At 52.7% G+C, this 6903-nt stretch overlaps 1 long non-coding RNA gene across 1 annotated transcript; it reads right to left on the reverse strand.

Moving 5' to 3' along the window:
* Positions 1 to 1835: 1835 nt before the first annotated feature.
* Positions 1836 to 6134, reverse strand: LOC127048898 (uncharacterized). Its single transcript, XR_007773797.1, has 3 exons — positions 5984 to 6134; positions 3712 to 3840; positions 1836 to 2992 (listed from the first exon to the last, which is right to left on the reverse strand). It is a non-coding gene; the product is annotated as an uncharacterized LOC127048898 (long non-coding RNA).
* Positions 6135 to 6903: the final 769 nt, after the last annotated feature.

A 6903-nucleotide genomic window follows, 5' to 3' on the forward strand; every position in this document is an offset into this window, starting at 1 on the left:
AGACTGGACTAGTAGAGGGGGGTGTCACAAGTCGGGCATGGGATGGGCTGGCAGAGCTGTGAGAGAGGTTTGCCCAGCTGCTGCCTGCCCTTTAGCTGGGCCCAAGCCTGTTTTACAAGTTCTTTACTGTCATACAGCAAAGGCGCCGCTCAGAAAGGAAAGCTTGAAGGAAGGTATTTACTTCATGTTGGTCCACTGAGCCTGTTTCCCCCTCTCTAACCAGCATGTAAGTTACGACATTAAAAATCCAACTGTGACCTGTGGAGCAGAGCTCAGCACCCAGGGGGAAGCGTCTTCCTACGAATTAGACGCACAATAAAAATAAGTGCAACCCAGCGATCTTATTGTAAACAGGAACGTTCTATGGATCCCCCTGTCTTCCTGCCTCCAACGGCCGGTGTCAGCTGTCATACACGCTCTGAGCGCAGCTCTGTGCATGCAGACCCATCTGCTGTAACATTTCAGCAGGGTGCACATTTCCCCAAGGGTCAGGGTAATGAAGCGGAAGGTTGACAAACTGAAACTGGAATGCATCGATTATTAACCATTTCTTCCCAAAGGCACAATTCCTACAGCCCTGGCTACGCTGCAGCCGTCGTGCTATAATGACTGGAGAACACTTGCTGCTGCCTTAAGCTTGAGAATTTTTGGTGAGGTTAGTTTTATCCTCAAGTGGTGCATCCGCTGATTCCCTGGAGCACAGCAAGTGGTGCCCTCGAGGGCAGAATTTGACTTCTAGAGCCCCATGCTTCCTTCCACTTCCTGGAGAGAAGCCTGCACCTGGGGGCTGGGGGACAGTGCTCCTACCTTGGCATGCTTCCAACCTCCCTTAGACTCTGTGGGAGGGCTGCAGGGATCTGATCTGGTGGTGAGGTGGGCGCTGGACACTGTCGTTTCCTTGTTCAGCTCCACCCCCTCCACCTCCCTGCATTGTGGAACATGTCCACCAGCTGCCAGTGGGCAGCGGGGCCCTACTAGGGTGACTAGATAGCAAGTGTGAAAAATCAGGCCAGGGAATCGGGGGTAATAGGTAACTATATAAGAAAAAGCGCCAAATATCAGAACTGTCCCTATAAAATCAGGACATCTGGTCACCCTAGGCCCTACCAACATTGCAGGCTGAACGAGCTAGCTTGTTTTAATATCCTATACCAGTGCTCAGAGGTGCGGCGTTCCTGATGCTCCCACTGACTTCGTCTGCAAAGAGGTACTAACACAGAATCCTTTCATGGCCAAACAGCGGGAGGACACAGCTCTGCTGCAGGAGATGCTGTAGACACAGAGTTTGATACATTTACAAAGCCTGGGTTCCGACTGGTTTGTGACCCTGGAAACACATGAACAAAAAGTGAAGTTCACAGCTGATACTGAAGCGGAGTGCCATGTAACCACAACACAGAATGTTAACACTGAAAATTAAGCTTGCTTAGTGTAGCAGGCACAAAAATGAACTCACATGGGAAAACCGCACTGTACTGTCTATATAAAGACAGATACCATGTAGTAGAGTTCGAAATAGTGGAAATGGAAGCCCCGTATGTGCTTAGGCTGAAGAGCAACTGCACATGCTGCAGATGATCAAACAGTGCATAACTCCTCCACTGAACAGGATGCAAAAGAATTTGATGAGGTGGGCAACGGCTTGGGATGCACCATGCTGACACAAACCCCAGCTACACGTGCCATGCAAAGTCCCATTAGCACTGAGAGCTGAACTGGACTGCATGGTAAAATTAGATGTTACTGAGAGAAAGCAGACACCAGCTGACAGGGTTCACACTATGGTCCCAAGGTAGGGATTTGTATAGATCCAAAAGGTTTGAAAAGGGGCATCAAATGTAGGCCTGAATTCAAAAGAACAGATGGGGAGGTGATGCCTTGACTTCAAAGCGCAGGAGTATTTTCAGGTTTGGATGCACTCAAGGGTTTTGGCAGGTCTGATTTGATACAGAAAGTGCAGAACTTTGCCCACTCAGCCTCCCCTTGGTAACTATATGTTTAGGCAACTTCCCTTTGGGATTGCCGCAGCACCTCAGGTGTGCCAAAGCATCCTGGCCCAGGTCTTCGAGGATCTAGATAGGGTGGGATTCATTGTGGATGATTTGCTGATTTCAGTGTGCCGAGGGAAAGAACCTTGAACAGAACAGGAACCAGTGCCAGGGTGGGCTAAATGAGTTTAGCTACCCAGGATGGCTAGTGACACAGGCGTTTGAATGGTGGAATTGGACAAATGGACAGACTGTAAGCAGGGAAGCTTTACAGAGATTCACGGGCATGTTAACATAGCTAAGACAAGGCATCCCTAATTTGTGCTCAGACTGCTGCTTGAGGACACCTCGAATGCTGCTGGCAGAACTCCCAAGCAGCAGAAGTAACACAAGTCCATGCAATCACTGACCATGAAATACACCAGGAGCAACAAGCAGAGGCTCTACTGGTTGTGCTTCCACTTCCTAGCCTCCCATCAGGCCACTGTATTTTGGAAACAGGAAGTGGCCATGTGATCAGGATGCAAAATGGCAGTGTCATGTCTCTGTCCAGCCTGGAGCCAGTTTCCTGGGAGTGACCCATTAATGGGCTGGGCTCCAAGGACTCACACAGTTCCACAAGGGCAGACCCCTGGCCTCCAAGACTATGAGACCAGGCCTCCTGCACCAGCGAACCCATGTCACAAGACAGGGATAGTCTATGTCAGGTGACCAGTTCCAGCAAATAAAGACCAGTCTGTTACCAGCACCCCCGTGTCAGACCTTTATTGCAGCTCAGGGTTGTGCCATAACCACAAGTGCTTCCTTCCTCCATTTGTTGTAGGGCAAAGAGCCACGTGTTTCAGAGCCAGATGACATAGGAAAGCACCATGGACTCAGAACCGTCCCAGGCATCGCGAATTGTTCCAGGTCACTAGAGGCTCTGTTATTTGTTTTTTGCAGTGTTCCTTCTGATCTTTCATGCATTTCTGCACTCGCTCTATGCCAGGAATGTGCCAGGCTCTCTGGCAATGGAAAAATCGAAGTGGGTCTAAATTCCACGCTACAAGTGGGCCTGCTTTGTTTGTTCAGGTGTAAATAAACCCAGCGCACGTGATAAATCCAGTCAATGAAGCCCGGCACTTGAGATGTTTCGAGCACGCCCGAGTTAAAGGAGCGACGGAGCCTCTACCAGTAAAAACGACGCCTTCCATGTTCCCTGCTATTATTTGCGTCTTAATTCAAAGGTGTTAAGTAATTATCAGCAAATTTAACTGATGGTGCATCTCAGCAACCCCTTTTGATCTTCCAGAAGATGCACAGGGAGCGCTGCTGCCAACTTTCCTTAGCCCAAAAGCCTGGTCAGCCTGACCGCAGGGCTGTTAAGGCCAGGGGGAAAATGGGATGGATCCCAGACAAACTCTCCCCTCCCTACCAGTAAAAATGAGAAGTACAAATCTACAGGCAGACCAGAAGGGAAATGCAATTAAACCTGCCAAATGTGAAGTAAAGTACTGCTTCCCTGAGTCTGCAGGGAGAAAAGACTGAGCCAATACACTCTGTGAAAGGTATGAATTGCCTCATCCATCTCGAAGTGCCATTAACTCTGAAACCTAATGATGGTGATTTAAATGCCAACATTGAACAATGTTTCACTGCTGAATCTTCTAAAAGAACCATCTGATGTGGAACATCACCCCCTGAACATTTTAACTGGCAAGCCTTACCTTGATCCCACACTTACCCACGTCTCTGAGACTTTTTTTCTTGGTGTCCTCCAAGTGCCCCAATTGTTCCAATGGTGTTGTGCAAGACTCTGATGCTCTGCCCACTGTGATGGAAGCAGCTCATTCTTCCGGTAGCTTTCTGGTGGCTACAGGGAGAATCAGTCAAACCAAGAACCCAGAGTCTGAGCAAACAAGCACCGCACCGCGATAGACAGATACTGGGCTAGATGGACCTTTGGTCTGACTCGATACAGCCGTTTTAATGTTCTTATGTTCACAAGAGAGGAAGAATGACCCAGTAGTTAAGGTGGTTGCAGGAACGGCACCAGAGTTTCTGGCGCCCTAGGCAGAATTTGGGGGGGGGCAGCATTTTGTGCGCTCCTCACGGGGCACGCGGGAGCTTCCGGTTCCACTCCCATTGCACCATCGAAGAAGGACCCTCCGTCAAAATGCTGCAGGCGGCAGCGACAGTCATTGAGCTGCTCAGTTGCCTGCTGCTGTTTTCCGCGGCACATCGGCAGAAGGTCTTTCTTCGGTGGCGCAACGGGAGCGGAACCGGAAGTTCCCGTGCGCCCTGTGGGGAGCGCACAAAATGCCGCCCCCCAAATCCTGGCACCCTAGGCGACTGCCTAGGGTCACCTAATGGAAGTGCCGGCCCTGGGTGGTTGCCTAGGCCTTGGGAGACACAGGTTCAATTCCCTGCACTTCCACAGACTCCCTGTGTGACCTGTGACAAGTCAGCCACTCGGTACCTCCATGCCCAATCTGTGCAGTGGGGAGAACAGCACTGCTCTGCCCCACAGGGGTTGTGAGGATATTTACGGTACAGATTGTGAGGTGCTTGGGTAGTACGGCGATGGGGGCTGTGTAAGGTCTCCTTACAGCACAGGTACAGTCCCGGGTCTACAATGGCACCAGTGGCACCATGGAGCTGATCCCATGCTCAGAAGGGGCTCTGGCCTGCTCCACTTGCACTGTGCCCCAAGACCCCCGCCCCCCGCTGGCTTCCCCGCCATCCCGCCCACAACTTGCTCCTCTCAGCTCACCGGCTGGCCCAGGGCTCCTCTCCACCCCCTGGACCCATCTGCCGGCTTCTCTCTGCCTCCTGGCAGGACCCCAGTGCCCCTCTGGCTCCAGGCAGTCTCTGCTTCCCACCATCTGTGGAGCCCCGCCTGTCTCCCCGGAGCTGAGCCACCTGGCACTAGTGCAGAAGCCTGGCCAGTCTCAGCCAGTTGGGGGGAGCAGACACAGTATGAGGGGCTTGGCTGGGCCCCTCCAGGCAAGTGGGTCCTGAGGGAGCCTGGTCGGGGCAGGCCCTGGTCTGGCTGATCGTGCCTCTCCCGAAGGGCTGGAACGATTCCCCGCCCCGGGACCAGCCCTGGCTGCACTGCCGGCTCCGCCCGGAAGACATAGTCACCTCCCAGAGGGCCAGTGAGTGCGGCCAGGAGGCAGGGCATGGGGGAGGAGAGTCTCTGGGGGCTTGAGGGGGTGCTGGGCTGTGAGGGGCAGGGAAGATCTCTCTGTTAGGGCACAAGGGAGTGGGGGTTCTGTGTGGGGTGCTGGGCAGTTGTGGCGGGGCTGTGGGCAGTGGGGTGCTAGGCAGTTGCAGTGTTGTGCAAGGCGCTGTGCATTTTTGGCAGGGTCTGGGGGGCACTGGGCATAGCAGGTCTGGGGGGGCTTTGGCCATAGAGGGGTGTTCCAGTGTTGGGCATGGGGGCTGGGTGATGCAGCATGGACTCACCCGTGAGGGGAAGGGGCACGCTAGTAGCACAGGGCCAGGTGGGCCACTGTGCTGCTGGCAACTGCCAGTTTGTAAACAGTGCCCTCGCACTGGGCTGGGCAGAGTGGGGCTGCCCCTGCCCTGCCCCTGCCTGGCCCCTCACTCCAGGGACTGACCCTCTCATGCCACGCTCCATTGCCCCCCTGGGGGCCCACAAATATGTTTGGCACTGGGCCTACAGAAAGTTAATCTGGCCCAATGCAGGTATAGCATGGGTTGTGCCTCCTGCCGCCAGCCTTCCTCTAGGTGCCCGAGCTTGGAGTTCGGCCTCTCTGTCGACTGAGGTCATGGCCTGCGCATGTCATGTGCCGCTGAAAGTGCCCAGCTAATGCAGACACTGGGGAGGGAGCAGAGTGTCTGCACTGCCACCTTGAACATGGACCTTGCGGCAGCTGAGAGATAACCCCCAAACAACAGGGCGGGTTTAGAGTGCGCCCAAGCAGCTCAGGTCTTCCGCCCTCTGGGAATCATTAACCCATGTATCTGCTATCACTGGCTTTGCTATTTACCTGATTGCTGTGCCTGCTGGCTCTCTGTGCATTGTTGTGGGGGCAGCCTGAACATGCTACGACACACACACACACAAGCCCCAGGAACATTCACAACAAAGTTATCTTGGTTGCTCCAAAATACCCTGTTGTTTCTAATTGTATGCTGGCATCAAAGTCTCCCTGTGACGTCTAGAAGCCTGGCTGTTTGGAGATAAACAGTGAAAGTCCATGGTGGAGCCCCACCCCTCCACCAGGCTATGCCACACCCAGGGATTGCTGCCAGCGAAGGACAGCAGGAGTAAAGTTGAAAAGACATTTGCACTTAGGGAAAGACAGTGAGAGAGATCTTCTCTTCACAGCTCTGCCAGCAACCCTCCATGAAACCTTGGCCAGATCCCTTAACTTTTCTGCATCTCTGTTCACACAACTGTAAAGTGGGGATAATAATCCAGCTAGCACTTCATTCTGGCCATTCCAAAGAACCTCACAATAGTGACTGGGATTGAGCCCAGATCTTTCTGCTCCAGAAGCACAGGCCCCAGCCACTGGAGCTAATGGATAATCTTCATTAGCTGTTGGCAGTATAGGGCCTATGACACACATCTGAACAGTTCTGATTCCATTCAATGGAGGGCAGTGGTGGCACATACACACTCCCCTTCTCTTACCAACTTCACAGGGCATCACAAGGATTAACTCCTTAGTGGAATAAAGTGCCACGAGGCCTTCAAGTGAGAGGAGTTGCAGAAGGGGACAAGATTTTTATCTGATTGTTAAGTGGCCAGAACGGTTGCTAGAGTCTATTTAACCAGCTTTCCTTCCATAGTCTCTAGCCCCCCCTACAGTTCATCTGATCTGTATATGGAGCAGCGGTAGGGCCTGAGAGAGACTTTTGCTTTTATAGCCTACTGAGTGACACCAAGACAAAAAGTTGTTGG

This window comes from Gopherus flavomarginatus, chromosome 4, assembly GCF_025201925.1.
Source record: "Gopherus flavomarginatus isolate rGopFla2 chromosome 4, rGopFla2.mat.asm, whole genome shotgun sequence".
Taxonomy (NCBI): domain Eukaryota; kingdom Metazoa; phylum Chordata; order Testudines; family Testudinidae; genus Gopherus; species Gopherus flavomarginatus.